We start from the raw sequence: 22,014 nt of genomic DNA on the forward strand, positions 1-22,014 counted from the left end.
TTCCCACTGGAGGAAAAGTAGTGCTGCCCTGGCTTAGGGGAGGAGCAGTGTGGCCAAAGGGTAGCCATTCTTCTTACCCTTCTAACACAGCCCATCTGTGTTATATATATCTATATAGATGTAGGTGGGCAAATAAAGTGGGATTTTTAAAATTTTTTATTTATTTTTAATTATTTTTTTACTGGAGTATAGTTGATTTACAATGCTATGTTAATTTCTGCTATACAGCAAAGTGAATCAGTTATACATATACATATATACACTCTTTTTTACATTCTATTCCCATATAGGTCACTACAGAGTACTGAGTAGAGTTACTTGAGCTATACAGTATATTCTTATTAGTTATCTATTTTACCATGTCACTACAAATGACATCATTTTGTCCTTTTTTATAGCTGAGTAATATTCCATTATATATAATACCACATTTCTTTTTAAAAATTTTATTTTACATTATAGTTGATTTACAATCCACAATATATTTTTTAAAAACTCTTATGCAACTTAATAGAAAAGCAAACAAGCAACCCAGTTAAAAAATGGGGAGAGGCTCTGAATAGACATTTTTCCAAAGAAGGCATACAAATGACCAACAGGCACTAAAAAAGGTGCTCAACATCACTAATCATCAGGGAAATGCAAATCAAAACTACAATAAAATATCACCTCACATCTGTAAGAATGGCTATTACTAAAAAGCAAGAAATAACAAGTGTTGGCAAGGATGTGGAGAAAAGGGAACACTTATGTACTGCTAGAGGGAATGCAAATTAGTGTAGCCATTATGGAAAACAGTATGGAGGTTCCTCAAAAAATTAAAACTAGAACTACCATATAACCCAGCAATTCAACTTCTTGGTATTTATCCAAAGGAAACAAAATCATTATCTTGAAAATATACCTGCATCCCCATGTTCAATGCAACATTATTTACAATAGCCAAGACATGAAAACAACAAGGGTTCATCAAGACATTAATGAATTTTTTTAAATGTGGCATATACACAATAAAATATTATTCAGTCATAAAAGAAGGAAATCCTGCCATTTGTGACAACATAGATGATCTTGAGAACATTATACTAAGTGAAGTCAGACAGAGAAAGACAAATACCAATACTGTATGATCTCATTTGTATGTGAAATCTAAAAAAAAAAAAAGTCAAAAACAAAAATATAAAACTGAAGCCATAGATACAAGAGAACAGATTGATGGTTGCCAGAAACAGTGAGTGAAATGGGTAAAGGTGATCAAAAGCTGCAATTTTCCAATAATAAAATAAATAAGTCATGGAGGTATAATGTACAGCATGGTGAGTATGCTTAATAATACTGTATTACATACTTGAAAGTTGCTAAGACAGATTTTTTTTTAACCAGTCATCTTTTATTGAGTGTTAATTCTCCATTAGGATATGAAAGGATTCAGGGGTGCCCGGCAAAGGTCATGGTCAAGAATGCAGAGTGCACCCTCTTCAGTGGTACTCACTTGGCTGCTCATGTTCAAGTTCCTTGTAAGAACAGCAGTAGTTGAAAATCACATAAGCTGCCAGCATCATAGAAAACCCAGTGATGCTCCCTTTCTTCACGTTGAAATACTTGTTGTAATATCAGTAATAACCTATTTGAAACGCTCCAGTAATGCCTTTAGGGATGAAACCCCACATTATTATCCAGCTAGGCAGCTCCTTTAATTTGATATCCAGGAGCTTCTTCTCCTTCAGTGGTACAACTGATGTCATCTTAGAGTCCTGGCTGTCTGCTCCAACCTGAACTCTTCCATGTTGAGCAAGGTTTGAGGCATAACTAAAGGCCTTCCCACATTCTTCATCTTCATAGTGTTTCTCACCACTATGAATTCTCCGACGCAAAAAAAGTGATGGCTTTTTCCGGATATAAATGTCTTTCTAATGCTGATTATTTTATAACTTGAATCCAAATCTGTAATCCAGCTTCTTGTTTCTTCTCTCACAACCATTCAGCGTTCTTCTCCTTGCTCCAGTAACACAATTATGTCTGGCTCATAAATGGAATGGTCCACTAAGACCAAATTACTATTGCTCTCCATCAATACATCATAGTACAACTTCTTCTGAATAGGATCAAGAAATTCCAACGCATGCTGAAAGAACTCTTTGGCCACATCCCTGAAAGTTATTGCTTCATAGGCCATGGTTTTAGACCTGCAAGAGCTGATCAGTCCTCAGGGTTTATTTACCAGAAAAAAACAGAGTCCAGAAAACCCAAACCTGAGATTGGGTACCTTGGTCTGTTGTGAGCAGATCTTCCTTCTCCCATGTCTAACTTCAAAACTGAAAAAAGGTCATATAATCCCAAGGAGAAACTCTTTTGTGACTGTCCCCCACGGGCTGTGCACAGTCATTTCTGCAGCAACTTACACAGGTTTCTTGCTTGGATGGTTGCTAGTCACAAGCAGTTTGCAACAAGGAGCCTGGAAAAAGGCCCAAAGTGGAAGTTACCTCATCAGTTGTGGTCTATACCACATTTATTTATCCATTCCTCCATCAATGGACATTTAGGTTGCTTCCATGTCCTGGCTTTCATAAATAGTGCTGCAGTGAATATTGGAGAACAGGTATCTTTTCGAATTATGGTTTTCTCCAGTTATATGCCCAGGAGTGTGATTGCTGGATCATATGGTAGCTCTATTTTTAGTTTTTTAAGGAACCTTTATACTGTTCTTCATAGTGGCTGTAACAATTGACATTCCCATCAACCGTGTAGGAGGGTTCCCTTTTATCTACACCCTCTCCAGCATTTATTGTTTCTAGATTTTTTGATGATGGCCATTCTGACTGGTGTGAGGTGATGCCTCATTGTAGTTTTGATTTGCACTTCCCTAATGATTAATGATGTTGAACATTCTTTCATGTATTTGTTGGCAGTCTGTATATCTTCTTTGGAGAAATGTCTATTTAGGTCTTCGGTCCATTTTTGGATTGGGTTGTTTATTTTGTTATTGAGCTGTATGAGCTGCTTATAAATTTTGGAGATTAATCCTTCATCAGTTGCTTCATTTGCAAATATTATCTCCCATTCTGAGGGTTGTCTTTTGGTCTTGTTTCCTTTGCTGTGCAGAAGCTTTGAAGTTTCATTAGGTCCCATTTGTTTATTTTTGTTTTTATTTCCATTTCTCCAGGAGGTGGGTCAAAAGGATCTTGCTATGATTTATGTTGTAGAGTATTCTGCCTATGTTTTCCTCTAAGAGTTTGATAGTTTCTGACCTTACATTTAGGTCTTTAATCCATTTTGAGCTTATTTTTCTGTATGGTGTTAGGGAGCGATCTAATCTCATACTTTTACATGTACCTGTCCAGTTTTCCCAGCACCACTTATTGAAGAGGCTGTCCTTTCTCCACTGTATATTCCTGCTTCCTTTATCAAAGATAAGGTGACCATATGTGAGTGGGTTTATTCTGGGCTTTCTATGCTGTTCCATTTATCTATATTTCTGTTTTTGTGCAAGTACCATACTGTCTTGATTACTGTAGCTTTGTAGTATAGTCCGAAGTCAGGGAGCCTGATTCCTCAGGCTCCGTTTTTCATTCTCAAGATTGCTTTGGCTACTCGGTGTCTTTTGTGTTTCCATACAAATTGTGAAAAATTATGTTCTAGTTCTGTGAAAAACGCCAGTGGTAGTTTGATAGGGTATACATTGAATCTGTAGATTGCTTTGGGTAGTAGAGTCATTTTCACAATGTTGATTCTTCCAATCCAAGAACATGGTATATCTCTCCATCTATTTGTTTCACTTTTAATTTATTTCATCAGTTTCTTATAATTTTCTGCATACAGGTCTTTTTTCTCCTTAGGTAGGTTTATTCCTAGATATTTTATTCTTTCTGTTGCAATGGTAAATGGGAGTGTTTTCTTGATTTCACATTCGGATTTTTCATCATTAGTGTACAGGAATGCCAGAGATTACTGTGCATTAATTTTGTATCCAGTTACTTTACCAAATTAATTGATCAGCTCTAGTAGTTTTCTGATAGCACCTTTAGGATTTTCTGTGTATAGTATCATGTCATCTGCAAACAGTAACAGCTTTACATCTTCTTTTCTGATTTGCATTCCTTTTATTTCCTTCTCTTCTTTGATTGCTCTGGCAAAAACTTCAAAAACTATGTAGAATAAGAATGGTGAGGGCGGGCAACCTTTTCTTGTTCCTGATCTTAGTGGAAATGCTTTCAGTTTTTCACCATTGAGGACGATGTTGGCTGTGGGTTTCTCATATATGGCCTTTATTATGTTGAGGAAAGTTCCTTCTATGCCTACTTTCTGCAGGGTTTTAATCATAAATGGGTGTTGAATTTTGTCGAAAGCTTTCTCTGCATCTATTGAGATGATCATATGGTTTTTCTCCTTCAATTTGTTAATATGGTTGATCACAATGATTGATTTGCATATATTGAAGAATCCTTGTATTCCTGGAATAAACCCCACGTGATCATGGTGTATGATCCTTTTAATGTGCTGTTGGCTTCTGTTTGCTAGTATTTTGTTGAGGATTTTTGCATCTATGTTCATCAGTGTTATTGGTCTGTAGTTTTCTTTCTTTATGACATCCTTGTCTGGTTTTGGTATCAGGGTGATGGTGGCCTCGTACAATGAGTTTGGGAGTGTTCCTCCCTCTGCTATAATTTGGAAGAGTTTGAGAAGGATAGGTGTTAGCTCTTCTCTGAATGTTTAATAGAATTCTCCTGTGAAGCCATCTAGTCCTGGGCTTTTGTTTGTTGGAAGGTTTTTAATCACAGTTTCAATTTCAGTGCTTGTGATTGGTCTGTTCATATTTTCTATTTCTTCCTGGTTCAGTCTTGGCAGGCTGTGCATTTCTAAGAATTTGACCATTTCTCCCAGGTTGTCCATTTTATTGACATAGAGTTACTTGTCGTAATCTCTCATGATCTTTTGTATTTCCACAGTGTCAGTTGTTACTTCTCCGTTTTCATTTCTAATTCTATTGATTTGAGTCTTCTCTGTTTTTTTCTTGATGAGTCTGGTTAGTGGATTATCAATTTTGTTTTTCTTCTCAAAGAGCCAGCTTATAGTTTTATTGATCTTTGCTATCATTTCCTTCATTTCTTTTGCATTTATTTCTGGTCTGGATTTTATGATTACTTTCCTTCTGATAACTTTGTTGTTGTTCTTCTTCTTTCTCTAATTGCTTTAAGTACAAGTTTAGGTTGTTTATTTGAGATGTTTCCTGTTTCTTAAGGTAGTATTTTATTGCTGTAGACTTCCCTCTAAGAACTGCTTTTTCTACATCTCATAGGTTTGGGTCGTCATGTCTCCACTGTCATTTGTTTCTAGGTATTTTTTTAATTTCTCTTTTGATTTCTTCAGTGATCACTTCATTATTAAGTGGTGTATTGTTTAGTCTCCATGTGTTTGTATTTTTTACAGGTATTTTCCTTTAATTGATATCTAGTCCCATAACATTGTGGTAAGAAATAATACTTGATACAATTTCAATTTTCTTAAATTTACCAAGGCTTGATTTGTGACCCAAGATATGATCAATCCTGGAGAATATTCCATGAGCACTTGAGAAAAATATGTATTCTGTTGTTTTTGGATGGAATGTCCTATAAATATCAATTAAGTCCATCTTGTTTAATGTATCATTTAAAGTTTGTGCTTCCTTATTTATTTTCATTTTGGATGATCTGTCCATTGGTGAAAGTGGGGTGTTAAAGTCCCCTACTATGAATGTGTTGCTGTCTACTTCCCCTTTTATGGCTGTTAGTACTTGCCTTATGTATTGAGGTGCTCCTATGTTGGGTGCATAAATATTTACAATTGTTATATCTTCTTATTGAATTGATCCCTTGATCATTATGTAGTGTCTTTCTTTGTCTCTTCTAATAGTCTTTATTTTAAAGTCTATTATGTCTGATATGAGAATTGCTACTCCAGCTTTCTTTTGGTTTCCATTTGCATGGAATATCTTTTTCCATCCCCACACTTTTAGCCTGTATGTGTCTCTAGGTCTGAAGTGGGTATTTTGTAGACAGAATATATATGGGTCTTGTTCTTATATCCATTCAGCCAGTCTATGTCTTTTGTGGGTGCCTTTAATCCATTTACATTTAAGGTAATTGTCGATATGTATGTTCCTATTCCCATTTTCTTAATTGTTTTGGGTTTGTTGTAGGTGTTTTCCTTCTCTTCTCTTTCTTGCCTAGAGATGATCCTTAGCATTTGTAAAGCTTGTTTGGTGGTGCTGAACTCTCTCAGCTTTTGCTTGTCTGTAAAGGTTTTAATTTCTCTATCAAATCTGAATGAGATCCTTGCTGGGTAGCATAATCTTGGTTGCAGGTTTTTCTCCTTCATCATTTTAAATATGTCCTGCCAGTCCCTTCTGGCTTGCAGAGTTTCTGCTGAAAGATCAGCTCTTAACCTTATGGGGATTCCCTTGTGTGTTATTTGTTGTTTTTCCCTTGCTGCTTTTAATATGTTTTCTTTGTATGTAATTTTCACACTTTTATTAATATTTGTCTTGGCATATTTCTGCTTGGATTTATCTTTTATGGGACTCTCTGTGCTTCCTGGACTTGATTAAGTATTTCCTTTCCCATATTAGGGAAATTTTCAACTATAATCTCTTCAAATATTTTCTCAGTCCCTTTTGTTTTCTCTTCTACTTCTTGAACCCGTATAATTCGAATGTTGGTGTGTTTAATGTTGTTCCAGAGGTCTCTGAGACTCTCCTCAGTTCTTTTCATTCTTTTTTCTGTATTCTGTTCTGCAGTAGTTATTTCCACTATTTTACTTCCAGGTCACTTATCTGTTCTTATGTCTCAGTTATTCTGCTATTGATCTCACCTATAGTATTTTTAATTTCATTTATTGTGTTGTTCATCATTGCTTGTTTCTTCTTTAGTTCTTCTAAGGTCTTTGTTAAAAGTTTCTTGCTTTTCCTCTATTCTATTTCCAAGATTTTGGATCATCTTTACTCTCATTATTCTGAATTATTTTTCAGGTAGACAGCCTATTTCCTCTTCATTTGTTAGGTGTGGTGGGTTTTTGTCTTGCTCCTTCATCTGCTGTGTGTATTTCTGTCTTCTCATTTTGCTTATCTTACTGTGTTTGGGGTCTCCCTTTTGCAGGCTGCTGGTTCATAATTCCCATTGTTTTTGGTGTCTGTCCCCAGTGGCTAAGGTTGGTTCAGTGGGTTGTGTAGGCTTCCTGGTGGAGGGGACTAGTGCCTGTGTTCTGGTGGATGAGGCTGGATATTGTCTTTCTGGTGGGCAAGTCCCCGTCTGTTGGTGTGTTTTGGGGTGTCTGCGGACTTATTATGATTTTAGGCAGCCTCTCTGGTAATGGGTGGTGTTGTGTTCCTGTCTTGCTAGTTGTTTGGCATAGGGTGTACAGCACTGTAGCTTGCTGGTCGTTGAGTGAAGCTGGGTGCTGATGTTGAGATGGTGATCTCTGGGAGATTTTTGCCATTTAATATTATGTGGAGCTGGGAGGTCTCTTGTGGACCAGTGTCCTGAAGTTGGCTCTCCCATCTCAGAGGCACAGCACTGACTCCTGGCTGCAGTGCCAAGAGCCTTTCATTCACACAGCTCAGAATAAAAGGGGAAAAATGTAGATAGAAGGAATTAGTAAAAGTAGAAAGGAAGAAAGAAAGAAAGAAAGAAAGAAGAAAGAAAGAAGGAAAGAAAGAAAGAAAGAAAGAAAGAAAGAAAGAAAGAAAGAAAGAAAGAAAGAAAGAAAGGAGGGAGGGAGGCAGGATGGAAGGAAGCAGGAAAGGATGGAATAAAAGAAAGAAAGAAAGAAGATAAAGTAAAATTTTAAAAAGATAAATATAATAAAGTTATTAAAATAAAAAATAATTATTAAGAAAAAAAGTTTAAAAGACAAAAAGGTCAGATAGAACCCTAGGACAAATGGTGAAAGCAAAGCTACACAGACAAAATCTCATACAGAAGCATACACATACACACTCACAGAAAGAGGAAAAGGGGAAAAAATCATAAATCTTGCTCTCAAAGTCCACCTCCTCAATTTGGGATGATTCGTTGTCTATTCATGTATTCCACAGATGCAGGGTACATCAAGTTGATTGTGGAGCTTTAATCTGCTGCTTCTGAGGCTACTGGGAGAGATTTCCCTTTCTCTACTTTATTCTCACAGCTCCCAGGAGCTCAGCTTTGGATTTGACCCCGCCTCTGTGTGTAGGTCGCCGGAGGGAGTCTGTTCTTCGCTCAGACAGGACGGGGTTAAAGGAGCAGCTGCTTCGGGGGTTCTGGCTCACTCAGGCCCGGGGGAGGGAGGATCATGGAATGCAGGGAGAGTCTGTGGCGGCAGAGGCCGGCGTGACATTGCACCAGCCTGATGTGCATCGTGCGTTCTCCCAGGGAAGTTGTCCCTGGATCTCGGGAACCTGGCAGTGGCGGGCTGCACAGGCTCCCCGGAAGTGGTGTGTGGATAGTGACCCGTGCTCGCACACAGGCTTCTTGGTGGCAGCAGCAGCAGCCTTAGCTTCTCATGCCCGTCTCTGTGGTCCACGCTGTTAGCCGCAGTTTGCGCTCATCTCTGGAGTTCCTTTAAGCAGCCCTCTTAATCCCCTCTCCTCACGCACCAGGAAACAAAGAGGAAAGAAAAAATCTCTTGCCTCTTTGGCAGGTCCAGACATTTTCCAGACTCTCTCCCAGCTAGCCGTGGTGCACTCACCCCCTTCAGGCTGTGTTCGCGCTGCCAACCCCAGTACTCTCCCTGCGTTCCAACTGAAGCCCGAGCCTCAGCTCCCAGCCCCGCCCACCCCGGCGGGTGAGCCGATCAGCCTCTCGGGCTGGTGAGTGCCGGCTGGCACTGATCCTCTGTGCAGGAATCTCTCTGCTTTGCCCTCTGTACCCTCATGGCTGCACTCTCCTCCGCGGTTCTGAAACTTCCCCCCTCCGCCACCCACAGTCTCCACCCGCGAAGGGGCTTCTAGTGTGTGGAAACCTTTCCTCCTTCCCAGATCCCTTCCACTGGTGCAGATCCTGTCCTTATCCTTTTGTCTCTGTTTATTCTTTTTTCTTTTGTCCTACCCAGGTGTGTGGGGAGTTTTTTGCCTTTTGGGAGATCTGAGGTCTTCTGCCAGCATTCAGTAGGATGCTGTAGGAGTCGTTCCACGTGTAGATGTGTTTCTGGTGTATCTGTGGGGAGGAAGGTGATCTCCGCATCTTAATCTTCCACCATCTTCCCTTAGCACCCCGAGAATTCTTCATATGTTGAGAACGTTTGCCCTTTTGTCACATGTAGCACAAATTTTTAAACTAGTTTTTCATTGATCTTCTAACTTTAATTATGGTGTGATTTTCCTCATATAAGTTTTTAATTAGTAAAGATTTAGAATTTTATTGTGCATGTTATTCTACAATGTGATTTATCTTCTTAATAGTATCTATGTCAGGGTACATATGTCGAGCTTACTTATTAGTATTCATATAGCTTTCCATTATTTGGATATGCTATATTTTATTTAACTGGTCGTTTGTTGATAAACTTTAGGTTGTTTCTAGCTTTTTGCTATAGCAATCATTGAAGCAATGAACTTTCTAGTACATTTATCTTTATGTAAATGATTATGATTAAGTATATTCAGAGGATAAATTTATAGTAGTGGAATTGTATATTAAGTGTAGTTGAATTAAATATCTTAGGAAACATAGCCAAGTTATAGGAGACAATAGATCTTCATTATTGGAAGTTGATTGAGACTTGAGGAGTGAGTAATCAGGCCATTCCAGGAAGAAGAGCAAAAATATATTAAAACATGGAGACTGCCCTCTCCAGAAAAAAAAAGTGGATGGTGATAAATTTAACTTATACAAAATGTATGGAGGCTACTTGTGGAAGATAATTTGAAGGGTTAGGAATGTTGCATAAAGCAATTAAGCTCAGACAGTACTTTTATTTTCTGAAACCCTAGAGCAACGACTTTCAAAATGTGTTTCATAAAACACAAAAGACTAGAGAAGGGGCAATTCTCACTACCAGCTTCAACCAGAGCAGTTCATATTAAATATTTTTAATATATAATGGGAATCAACATGATATTTTATTTTATGGGTTCTATTGCTGGTTGGTTAGTAAAGAAAAAAATATAATTCTATAGGAAGTGTAGCACCCTTGAAAGTTATAGAACTGGTTTTTAAATGTTTTTGTCTAAGAGCATTTACTCTCTTAAAATATTATTGGGTATACTGAGTACTGTAAAGAATTTTCATATTGTGAGTCCTATCTATTGACATTTACCTTATTAAAAGCTAAAAATCAGAAGAAAACATATTTGTATAACACTCTTTTCCTGGATTATTGCAGTGCAATGTTAGACTTTTTGAGATATTTATTTTTTCTTTACTTTTTCATTTCTTCAGCTTTATTGAGGTATAAATGACAAATAAAATTTTAAGATATTTAAGGTGTGCAACATGTTGATTTGATGTACATAGGCATTGAGAAAGATTCTCCCCAATTGAGTTAATTAACACATCATCACCTCTCATATTTACCTTCTGTTTTTTTAGTGAGAACACAAATTCTACTCACTTAGCAAATTTCAATTATACAATATATAGTTATTAAATCTTGTCACCATATTATACATCAGATATTCAGAACTTATTCATAGTAAAATTGAATGTTTGTACCAAACTCTCCCTGTTTTCCCTAAATCCCAGTATTTGGCAGCCAATTTTCTATCCATGTTTCTATGAATTCAAATTTAGTTTTTTGATTCCACGTATAAGTAGAATACATACTGTATTTGTCTGGCTCATTTTACTTAGCATCATTCTCTCCAGTTTTGTTCATGTTGTCACAAATGGCAGGATTTCCTTTTTTTTAAATGATGAATAATATTTTATTATAGTCATATATAATATATTTCCATATATATCACATTTTCTTTATCATTAATCCATTGACAAACAGGTTGTTTCCATAATTTGGATATAGTGAATAACATTGCCATGAATATGAGAGTACAGATATCTCTTCAAGATAGTGGTTACTTTTCTTTTGGATATATATACCAAGAAGAGGGATTGCAGGAGCACTTGGTAGTTCTACCTTTAAATTCTTGAGAAACTTCCATATTGTTTTCCATAGTGGCTCAATCAGTTTACATTTCTACCAAAAGGTTACAATTATTCCTTTTTCTCCAAGTCCTCACAAACATTTGTTATCTTTTGTCTTTTTGATAATAGACATTCTAAGGGTTGTGAGGCTATATATCATTTTGGATTTGATCCACATTTCCCTGATGATTATTGATGCTTCACACCTTTTTATGTACCTGTTGGCCAACTGTGTGTCTTCTTTGGTTATCCAGGTCCTTTGTCTATTTTAAATTGGAATATTTGCTTTTTTGCTATTGAGCTGTATGTGTTATTAATACATTTTAGTTATTAGCATCTTAGATATGCTATTTGAAATAGTTTATTCTCATTCATTAGATAGTCTTTTCATTTTGTTGCTGGTTTTCTTTATTGTGCAGAAACTTTTCAGATTGGTGTAGTCTCCCTTGTTTATTTTTGGTTTTGTTGTATTTGATTTTGTTGTCAAATACAAAAAAAAAAAATTATTGCCAAGACCAATGTCAAGGAACCTGCCCCCTATATTTTCTTTTAGAAGTTTTATGGTTTCAGGTCTTAATTAAATATTTAATTATTTAATCCATTTGGAGTTGATTAAGATAGGGATCCAGTTTCATTTTTTTGGATGTGGCTGTCCAGTTTATTCAACACCATATAGTGAAAAGATGGTCATTTCTACATTGTATATTCTTGGCTTCATTTGTCAACAATTAATTGACTACCTATGCATAGGTTTATTTCTGGGCTTTCTATTTTGTTCTATTGATCTATATTTCTTTTTTTATACCAATACCATACTCTTTTGATTACCATAGCTTTGTAATATAGCTTTTTAAAAAAATTATTTATTTATTTATTTATGGCTGTGTTGGGTCTTCGTTTCTGTGCGAGGGCTTTCTCTAGTTGCGGCAAATGGGGGCCACTCTTCATCGCGGTGCGCAGGCCCCCCATTATCGCAGCCTCTCTTGTTGTGGAGCACAGGCTCCAGATGCGCAGGATCAGTAGTTGTGGCTCATGGGCCTAGTCACTCCGCGGCATGTGGGATCCTCCCAGACCAGGGTCTGAACCCGTGTCCCCTACATTGGCAGGCAGACTCTCAACCACTGCGCCACCAGGGAAGCCCTGTAATATAGCTTGAAATCAGGACGTGTGATGCTTCCAGCTCTGTTCTTTATCAGGGTTGCTCAGGGTATTTGGGGCCTTTTGTGGTTCCATATAAATTTTAGGATTATTTTTCTATTTTTGTGGAAAATGCTGTTGGAATTTTGATAGGGTTTGCATTGACTGTGTAGATTGCTTTGGGCAGTATGGATATTTTAATAATATTAATTTTTCCAATCCATTAGTATTGAATATCCTTCCATTTATTTTTTTTCATCTTCATTTTTCTTCAACAATGTTTTATTGTTCAGTGTACTAAGCTTTCACCTCTTTGGTTAAATTATTCCTATGTATTTGATTCTTTTTGATACTATTATAAATGGAATTGTTTTCTTTATTTCTCTTTCTGATAGTACATTTCTAGTATATAGAAACACAACTCATTTTTGTGTATTGATTTTTTACCTGAATTCATTTATTAGTTCTAAGAGTTATTCAGTGGAGAATTTAGGATTTTCTAGATATAAGATTATGTCTTATGCAACAGATACAGTTTTAATTTTTCCTTTCCAGTTTGAATGACATTTTCATTTCCTTGCTTGGTTGCTCTAGATAGGGATTCCAGTACCATGTTGAATAAGAGTGGTGATAATGGGCACATTTTTATTGCTCCTCTTCTTAGAGGAAAAGCTTTTAACCTTTCACCATAGCCTGTAATGTTTGCTGTGGGTTTGTCATTTACGGCTGTTAGTATGTTGAAGTATGTTCCCTCAATTCCCAATTTGTTAAGGGTTTTATAATAAAAAGGAAGTTGTATTTTGTCAAATGCTTTTCCTGCATCTACTGAGATGATAATATGACTTTAATTTGTTATTCTATTAATGCAGTGTATCACATTTATTGATTTGTGTATGTTGAGCCACCCTTTCATCCCAGGGATAAATTCCACTTAGTTATGTTGTTAAGTCCATTTAATGTATTGGTGAATTAGGTTTACTAACATTTTGTTAAGAATATTTGCATCTATATTCATCAGGGATATTATATAGTTTATTCTTATTGTGTCTTTTTCTGGCTTTGGTACCAGGGAAATGTTGGCTTCATAAAAAGTAGTTTGGGAGTGCTCATTCCTTATCAACTTTTTTGAACAGTTTCAGAAGGACTGGTGTTAATTCTTTTTTAAACTTTTATAGAATTCACCAGTGAAGTCATCTTGTCTTGGGCTTTTCTGTGTTGGGAGGTTTTTGATTACTGATTCAGTCTCCTTACACATTATTGGTCTATTTGGACTTTCTATTTCTTTATGATTCAGTCTTAGTAAGTTGTATGTTTCCAAGAATTTATGCAATTCTTTTAGTTTGTCCATTTTTTGGAGAATAATTGTTCATAGTTATCTCATCTGATCTTTTATATTTCTGTGGTTATAGTAGTCATATTTCCTACTTGATTTCTGATGAAGTAGAAATTCTTATTTATTTGAGTTCTTTCATTTTTTTTCTTGGTACATTTGTTTGTCTATTTTGTGTGTCTTTTCAAAACCCCAGCTCCTTGTTTCTTTGGTCTTTTCTATTGTCTTTTTAGTCTCTGTTTCTTTTATTTCCACCAAGATCATTGTTATTCCCTTCTTTCTACTAACTTTAGGCCTAGTTTTTTCTTTTCTTTTCTTTTCTTTTTTTTTTTTAGTTCCTTGTGGTCAAAAGAGATTATTTATTTGAGATATTTCTCTTTTCTTAATGTGGGCATTTATTGCTAAAACTTCCCTCTTAGAACTGTTTTGTTGCAACCTATAAGTTATGATATATTTTCTTTCAAATTTTATTTGTCTCAATATCTTTTTGATTTTTAAAAAATGTTTTTCTTGGACACTTTGCTTGTTCAGAAGCATGTTATTTAATCTTTATATATTTGTGAATTTTCTAGTTTTTGTCTTGTAGGTAATGCCTAGCTTCATAATATTTTGGTCAGAAAATGTTCTTGATATGCTTTCAATATTCTTAAATTCCCTAAGACTTGTTTTATTGCCTAAGATTTTTTAATCTTTATTGGAGTATAATTGTTTTACAATGTTACATTAGTTTCTGCTGTACAACAAAATGAATCAGCTATATGTATACATATATCCCAATATCCCCTCCCTCCTGAACCTCCCTCCCACCCTCCCTATCCTAAATAATGTTTCAAATGCCTTTGAGTAGAAAGTGTATTCTGATGCTGTTGGATGGAACGTTTATTTCTATCTAGTCTAAAGTGTTGTTTAAGTCCAATGCTTTCCTTAATGATTTCATGTCTGGAAGATCAATCCATTTTTAAAAGTCAGGTATTGAAGTGCTGTACTATTATTATACTACTGTGTATTTCTCATATCAGACCTGGTAGTATTCAGTATATATATTTAGGTGCTCTAATGTTGAATGTATAAATAATTTTTAAATTTTTATTTATTTATTTAATATTTTAGTTTTATTAGTGTATAGTTGATTTAAACTGTTGTGTTAATTTCAGGTATACAGCAAAGTGATTCAGCTATTCATATACATATATTTATTCTTTTTTAGAGTATTTTCTCATATAGGTTACCACAGAATATTAGGTAGAGTTCCCCGTGCTATATAGTAGGTCCTTTTTGCTTATCTATCTTATATATAGTATTGTCCATGTGTTCATCCCAAGCTCCTGATTCATCCTTCCCCACCATGTTTCCCCTTTGGTAACCATGTTTTTGACATATAAAAAGTCTGCTTCTCTTTTGTAAATAAGTTCATTTGTATCTTTGTTTTTTGATTAGTTTCCATATATGAGTGATATTGTATGACATTTCTTTCTCTGTCTGACTTACATAACTTAGTATGATAATCTCTAGGTCCATCCATGTTGTTGCAAATGGCATTATTTCATTCTTTTTTATGGCTGAGCAATATTCCATGGTATATATGTACCACATCTTATGTATCTATTCCTCTGTCAACAGACATTTAGGTTGCTTCCATGTCTTGGCTATTGTAAATAGTGCTGAAATGAGTGTTGGGGTGCATGTATCCTTTCAGATTATGGTTTTCTCTGGATATACACCCAAGAGTGGGTTTCCTGGATCATATGATAGTTTTATTTGAAGTTTTTAAGGAACCTCCATACTGTTCTCCATAGTGGTTGTATCAATTTACATTCCCACCAACAGTGCAAGAGGGTTTCCTTTTATCCATACACTCTCCAGCATTTATTGTTTGTAGACTGTTTGATGATGGCTATTCTGAACCATGTGAGGTGATGCCTCATTGTAGTTTTGATTTGCATTTCTCTGATAATTAGTTATGTTGAGCATCTTTTCATGTGCTTTCTGGCCATCTGTATGTCTTCTTTGGAGAAGTGTCTATTTAGAATTTCTGCCCATTTTTTGAATGGGTTGTTTATTTTTTTGATATTGAGCCGCATTCACTGTTTGTAAATTTTGGAGACTAATCCCTTGTCAGTTGTGTCATTTGCTAATATCTTCTCCCATTCTGAGAGTTGTCTTTTCATTTTGTTTATGGTTTCCTTTGTTATGCAGAAGATTTTTAGTTTAATTAGGTCCTATTTTTTAATTATTCTTTTCATTTTCATTATTCTAGGATGTGGATCCAAAAAGATTTTACTGTAATTTACGTCAAAGTGTGTTCTGCCTGTGTTTACCTCTAAGAATCCTATAGTGTCTCACCTTACATTTCAGTCTTTTTATGGTGGATTGTGTTAGAGAATGTTTTAATTTAATTCTTTTCCATGTAGCTGTTTAGTTTTCTGAGCACCACTTATTGAAGAGAATGTCTTTTCTCCATTCTATACTCTTGCCTACCTTGTCGTAGATTAATTGATCATAGATTCATGTGTTTATTTCTGGGCTTTCTATCTTATTCCATTGATACATGTTTCTGTTTTAGTGCCAGTGCCATACTGTTTTGATGACTGTAGATTTGTATAGTCTTCAGACTATAGTGTGAAGTCAGGGAGTCTGATTTCTCAAACTCCTTTTTTATTTTTCAAGATTACATTTTCTATTCGGGGTCTTTTGTGTTTCCATATAAATTTAAAAATTTTTAGCTCTAGTTCTGTGAAAAATGCCATTGGTAATTTGAGAGGGTTTGCATTGAATCTATAGATTGCCTTGGGTAGTACAGTCATTTTGACCACATTGATTCTTCCAATCCAAAAACATGGTATATCCTTCCATCTATTTGTGTTATCTTTGATTTCTTTCATCAGTATCTTATAGTTTTTGGAGTAGAGTTCTTTTGTCTCCTTAGATAGCTTTATTCTTAGGTATTTCATTCTTTTTGATGCAATAGTGAATGTGATTGTTTTATTAATTTCTCTTTCTGATTTTTCATTGTTAATGTATAGGCATGCAACTGATTTCTGTGTACTAATTTTGTATCCTGCAAATTTACTAAATTCATTGATGAGCTATAGTTGTTTTCTGGTAGCATCTTTAGGATTTTCTGTGTATAGTATCATGCCATCTGAAAACAGTGACAGTTTTAGTTACTTCTTTACAGATTTGGATTCCTTTTATTTCTCTTTCTTCTCTCAGTGCTGTGGCTAGAACTTCCAAAACTATGTTGAATAAAAGTGGCGACTATGAGCACCCTTCCCTTATTCTTGATCTTAGAGGGAATGTTTTCAGCTTTTCACCAACAGAGGAGTGTCTCAGGTTGGAGAGCAGAGGGAAACACTGCCTCTGATTAACCTCTGTGCAGGTTAATCTCCGTTCTGCCTTCCACAAACTGGTTGCTGCTCTCTCCTCTTAGTCTCCGAAGCTCCCCCTCCATCCAGGCTGATTTTCCCACCAGTGAGGAGACTTCCTGAGGTTCAGGAACATTTCCTCCTTCACAGCTCCCTCACCCGGGTGTAGGCCCCATTCTGATTTCTTTTTTTCTTTTTTCCTACCTGGTTATGGGAAAGTTTTCTTCTATTTTCAGATGTCTGAGGTCTTCTGTTTACATTCAGTAGCTGTTCTGTGTGAATCATTCCACTTGTAAATGTATTTTCAATGTTTTTGTGGGTGAAGGTGAACTCCATGTCCTACTCCTCCACCATCTTGATCCCCCTCAGAGTCCATAAATACTTACAATTGTTATATTCTCTTGATAAATTGACATCTTTTTTATAATATAATGACCTCTTTGTCTCTTTTAAATATACTTACTTTAAAAGCATTTAAGACTATGTTTAAAAAATAACACATAGATTGACTATCTCCACTTAGTTGTTCTTCTGGAGTTTTATCATGTTCTTTCGTCTGGGACATATTCTTCTGCTGTCTCATTTTGTCTAATTTTCTGTGATTGAAAATTCTCTTCTGCAGGCTGCAGGGTTGTAGTGCTTCTCACTTCTGCTGTCTGCCCCCTGGTGAATGAGGCTGTCTACGAGGTTTGTGCAGGCTTCTTGGAGGGATGGACTTGTTCCTGCCCACTGATAGGTGGAACTGGGTCTTGTCCCTCTAGTGGGCAAGGCTGTGTCAGTGGGTGTTTATCAGGCAGCTGTGTGTTCAGGAAGACTTTAAGCAGCCTGTCTGCTTATGGGTGGGGCTGTGTTCCCACCCTGTTAGTTGTTTGGCCTGAGGCATCCCAGCATTGGAGCCTACAGGCATTTGGGTGGGGCCAGGTCTTGGTGAGAAAATGATGGCCTCCTGGAAGGCTCTTGTCTATGAGTACTCTCCAGAACTACCACCACCAGCGTCCTTGTCCCTGCAGTGAGCCACAGCTGCTCCCTGCCTCTGCAGCAGACCCACCAATACTAGCAGATAAGTCTGGCCCAGTCTCTGACGAGGTCACCATTTTTTATCCCTGGGTCCTGGTGCAAACAACATCTGTGTGTGCCATCCAAGAGTGGAGTTTCTGTTTCCCCCAGTCCTGTCAAGTTCCTCTAACCAAACCCCACTGACCTTCAAAGCCAGATTCTCTGAGGTCTTCTCCTCCCATTGTCAGAGCCCCTGGCTGAGGAGTCCACCATGGGGTTCAGAACTTTCACTCCTGTTGGAGAACTTCTGTGGTATAATTATTTTCTAGTTTGTGGGTCACCCACCTGGCATGTATAGGATTTGATTTTATAATGATTGTGCCCCTCTTTCTGTCTCCTTGTGGCTTTTTCTTTACCTTTGGATATAGGGTATATGTTTTGGTAAGTTCAGCATTTTTTTGTCAGTGGTTATTCAGCAGTTAGTTGTGACTTTGGTGTTTCCATAAGAGGTGAGCTCATGTCCTTCTACTCTGCCATCTTGTCTCCAATAATAAACCTATTACACATTAGTGTAAATAAGATTTAAAAAAAATAAAATTACATTTTTATGAACAAAAAATATTACTGAGCAGAGTAGCATTGCTTTACACTTTTAGCAAATGTTTTGTATGTTTTATCTAATTAAAATAGCTTGTAATAAAGTGTTTGATTCTATTTTTGAGGTTTGATTATTGACAACTTTCAAGTTACTTTCCTCCCTCTTCCCTTCTTGTCCCTCATTTGTGCCAGCTGATAATAAAGCATGCACTCTACCCCTTTGGCTCCTGTGGGAAGTTTAAAACACACAAGCCCTAGTTTGTCACCATCCCCTAAACAAAATCAAATCCAAAGCCACTCATCTTTTCTTGCTTTCTCAAGCCATTTGTGGACCTGCTTTTGAGCCTTCTCTGCTCTCCTCAGAAAACCTCATAATGTTATTAATAAATCTTTGCATTCTCTTTTGGTGTACATGTGGAGACATCCAAACCAAATTTTGAGTATAGGGTCAATTTCATCCCTTTGGTCTCTCTATAACACAGCTGGATTCTGATATCTACACTGCATTTAGTCTTTTTTTTTAAATACTTATTTTTTAGACTAATTTTAGGTTACAACAAAATTGACAGGAAGATACAGATTTCCTATAGACTCCCTGTCCCCACACATGCACAGCCTTCCCAATTATCAGTATTCTCCACCAGAGAAAATATTGGTTACCACTGATGGACCTATGTTGACACATTGTAATCACTCACTGTCCATGGTTTACATTACAGCTCAGTTTTGGTGTTGTACTTTCTATGGATTTGCACAAATGCAAAATGACATGTATCCATCATAATAGAATTATACAGAGTAGTTTCACTGCCCTAAAATGTCCTCTGTGCTCCATCAATTCATCCCTCCCCCAAACCCCTGGCAAGCATTAATTTTTTTACTGTCTCTATATACTTTCCCTTTCTAGGATATTACATGGTTAGGATCATACAGTATGTAGCCTATCCAGATTGGCTTCTTACACTAAGTAATTTGTCTTTAAGGTTTCTCCATATCTTTTCATGGCTTGACAGTTCATTTCTTTTTAGCCCAGAATAACATTCTATTTTCTGTATGTGTCATAGTTTTTTTGTTTGTTTTTTATTTTTATCCATTCACCTATTAAAGGACACCTTGTTGCTTACAAATTTTTGCAATTATGAATAAAGCTGCTATAAACAGCTTTGTGCAAGTTTATGTGACAAAAGTTTTCAACACCTTTAGGTAAGTACCAAGGAGCATGGTTGCTGGATTGTATGGTGTGTTTAGTACATTTAGTTCTGTGAGAAACTGCCAAACTGTCTTCCAAAGTGACTGTACCATTTGCATTTCCACCAGCATGAATGAGAGTTCCTGTAGCTTCACATCTTCACCAGTATTTGGTGTTGTCAGATTTCTAGGTTCTGGCCATTCTAATTGGTATGTAGTGGTATCTCATTGTTGTTTTAGTTTTTGTTTCCCTGATGATAAATTATGTGGAGCATCTTTTCATATGCTTATATACTTCTACATTTAGTTTTTGTGATATGTTGTTTTAGTTGAAATATGTAAAGAAACTGCAACATTTCACAGATATGTAGTTTGAAAAAGGAACACGTTAATAGCATTTTCAGATAACTGTGGATATTCCTCTTTGATATTATTCCAAAACTTAATAAGCATTAGTTGCTATAGATAAAGTAGTTGCAATATGCAATATGAAACCATGTTAATAAATTTGACATTTAGAGAATATTTGTTCACTTAGTTACATAAATATCTAAATATTGATACATTTCATTATACAATATCTAAAAATCATAATCCTTAACTTCACCACCCATGTCATAAGAACAATTTTAAATATTGGGAAGCTGCCAAACTCATGGTGGCAGATGTAAGTTTTCAAAAATATAAATTTTGCTTAAAAGAAAATTGAAAATTTTAGCATTGGCAACAAATAATGTCATTTTTTTTTCAGTGAAGTAACTCTAACTTCCTTTATTTTTGAGAAAATATATGCCAAATACTCAGGTCTAAATAACCAAACTTTGTCAGTCATTATTTCAAGTAAAAAGGTTTTTATCTTGAAAAATGACTAGCAGGGCTTCCCTGGTGGCGCAGTGGTTGAGAGTCTGCCTGCCAATGCAGGGGACACGGGTTCGAGCCCTGGTCTGGGAAGATCCCACATGCCGCGGAGCAACTGGGCCCGTGAGCCACGATTACTGAGCCTGCGCGTCCGAGCCTGTGCTCGGGAGAGGGCGCTATAGTGAGAGGCCCGTGCACCGCGATGAAGAGTGGCCCCCGCTCGCCACAACTAGAGAAAGCCCTCGCACAGAAACGAAGACCCAACACAGCCATAAATAAATAAATTTAAAAAAAAAAAAAAAAAAAAAAATGACTAGCAGATTGTACCTCTAAAAGACAGACAACTCTTTTTCCTGGAGACATCCATCATACTTCAGTATACAACAAAAATATTTTATGTATATTTGCCATGTTATCACAAAAATTATCAAAAAGTTGTGTATCCAAGAATTAAAATTTAATAAAATTAATATTCTTTACTATTTCATCAAGGGTGTTTTTAAGTAAAGCCAGTTTTTTTTTTACCTGCAAGTGTGTGGCAATGAATAGTACAAAAACTACTAGCAATTTGATGTCACTGCTTTGATTTTTGTTAAGGACCCAGCACTTTTAAATCCCCATTACTTTTGCACCATCTGTGCAAATGCCTACACAGTAAAAAAGGCAGTCTAAGCTTAATATTTTTATAGAATTAATTTTAATGTCACAGACTCCATGAAAGGGTCTTAGACATCCCAAGCTTCCTTGAACCATTCTTTAAAAAGCACTTTTGGGGGTATAGAAAATGGGACAATTTGTGTGAGTTAGTGTGGTTGGGCAGGACTTCATAGGGAAAGTATGATTTAAGCTGGAGCCATAAAGATTGAGATTTGGTATGGACCAAGATGTTCAGGATGTTTAGGTATATGGAAGAAAAAAATAAAAGGTCTGGTGTAAGATTACAGAGTAGAAGAATCATGGAGATAAACTAACTGTATGAGATGGGATATGAGTATAGAATCAGGCAGCCTGAAAATGACTCCTAAGAAGATAAACAAGTGAGAACCTTTGAAGGTAAAGTGAAATATTAACACCTAGTGGAAATAAAATGCTCAGTAAAATTAAGACCCTTCATTGTTTATAAAAATTATTAATTAGCACTTTCTAAAATCTTATTACAAATTAGGGGGAAACACAAACATGGGTTTATTAAATGGGAAGCATATTTACAGATAGCAAACCATCCATACATAGAAACATCATTTTAGCAGATTCAGTTATTGAATTTTTTTCTTATTTAATTAAATAATTCATTCAATCTTCTAAGAATCATGTTTGAAAGAAAACAAGCAAGAGATTTGATAACTTTCCTGGATCGAGTGTAGAAGCCCATATGTTTTTTTCTTAACTGACTTTGTTTGCTTATAAAGTTTTAGAGGCAAGCAGTATTTGCAAGCAAACTACATGG

At 36.1% G+C, this 22,014-nt stretch overlaps 1 pseudogene; it reads right to left on the reverse strand.

The window, feature by feature from the left end:
• Positions 1-1,478: 1,478 nt before the first annotated feature.
• On the reverse strand, positions 1,479-1,745 carry LOC132513848 (ATP synthase subunit f, mitochondrial-like; annotated as a pseudogene).
• Between the last annotated feature and the right edge of the window lie 20,269 nt (positions 1,746-22,014).

This window comes from Lagenorhynchus albirostris, chromosome X (genome assembly GCF_949774975.1).
Source record: "Lagenorhynchus albirostris chromosome X, mLagAlb1.1, whole genome shotgun sequence".
NCBI lineage: Eukaryota > Metazoa > Chordata > Mammalia > Artiodactyla > Delphinidae > Lagenorhynchus > Lagenorhynchus albirostris.